Raw genomic sequence first — 1,672 nt, 5'->3', positions numbered from 1 at the left:
TCTCTCTCTCTCTCTCTCTCTCTCTCTCTCTCTCTCTTTCCTCTCTCTCTCTCTCTTCTCTCTTTCTCTCTTTCTTTCCCTTTCTTCTCTTTTGGAAGTAAAGGTTTTTGACATGAAACAAGATTGTTATCTTAGAAAAGAACCAGATATTTATAATTTATCTATTGAACTTCAGTTGTAAGGTACCTTCAGTGGTTTCCTAGTGTCTTCGGGCATCATATAGTCTTGGAACCTTCTTTTTCTATCTTCATTTATAGAGTCCAGAATAATTCAAATTCAGTCGAGCTCTATATTGGAGGAGGTAAGGAAATTCCCTAGATACACTTTGGATTTTCTACTCTGTTGGCTACAATCAGCAGGACTCTGTCTGGTTTTTATAAACCCATGCACTTGTTTTATTATTGGGATTGACAAGGCCGGATTATGCACACACTGTGATAGGGTATGTCTGACTGTCCCCTAAAAATGTATTCTTCACCACACTGCCCAGGACTTAAAGCAAGGTTTGGATAACGTTTTTACATAGCCAGTCTTGCTACACTGGGCAGGAGATAAAAAGCCAGATTGTAATATCAAAAGTTCAATTCTACCCCTCTGGGAAAGAAATGTGGCCATCTCAGCCAAGGCTGAGGAAGAGGTGCAGGTCCGTGGAGCTGACAGGGACATGGGCTCTGGGATCCCTCAACTGAAGCAGTAGGCAAGGAAGGGGTTAGGGTGAGTGCTAAACAGGGAGCTCAGGTTTAGGGTGTGAGAAATGAGAGATAGTGAATGGATAGGACACACAGGGCTCCAGCTATCCAAGACCTCACACCTCATTGGGAAACCAGGCTTAATTCTTCGGGGACTCCTTGACCCATCTACCTGCTGTTGGCTTTGCTTCTACATGGCCTCCTGGTTCCGGCTCAAGTAACCTAGGAGCTTCAGCAGGCCTGCTTGGCCACAGGTTCCCTAAGGCTTCCAGAAGTAACCCATGCCAGTGTTTCTCCAGCTGGGGCATCCTCACTTCCGCTCTTGCTCTCGCTTTCTCCTTCCCTCCCTTCCCTCCCTCTCTCCCTTTCTCCTCCTCTTCTTCTTCTTCCCAGTGACTCTGGAGCTTGATCTGGTTGCTTCCTATTGGTAACATCAGACTCCATCGGATGGGAGTGCCAGGTGCTGCCACTTCATCAGGAGGACATCTGTCAGCTGGGGATCTGGGAACCGTGAACCCAGAAACCCTGAGTTTGGTAGCCATGAATCTAGACTCCATGAGTCTGGAAACCATGAATCCTATAACCATGAATTCTGCATTCCCCGAATCATCTAGCAGCCATAAATCCCACAACCGTGAATCCTGTAACCATGAATCTCCCAAGATGAATCCAGGAACCATGGATCCTGAAAGAATATGAGTCTTCTTCCTGTAACCTCAAGCACTTTGTCATGTGTGGAGCCTTCGTGTTCCCCCTTGTCCCAAGTCTAGTGTTTCTTCAGCTCCAATTTCTGCCTCCTTTTCCCTTTTCTCTGGATGCTGCCGTTTGATGAGCTCTTGAGGACAGTAGAACAGATAATCTAGGGCTGCACCCCCAATACCCTAGAACCCACTGGAGATCTTTCTGCAAGAAGCTGCTTTCTTCCAGGTTCAGGATACTTTTTCAGGCCAGGAAACACAGGGTCCACAGCATCTTCCTCCTAG

Source organism: Mus pahari, chromosome 22, assembly GCF_900095145.1.
Source record: "Mus pahari chromosome 22, PAHARI_EIJ_v1.1, whole genome shotgun sequence".
Lineage (NCBI taxonomy): Eukaryota > Metazoa > Chordata > Mammalia > Rodentia > Muridae > Mus > Mus pahari.
Note: the sequence above shows the minus strand (reverse complement) of the source record.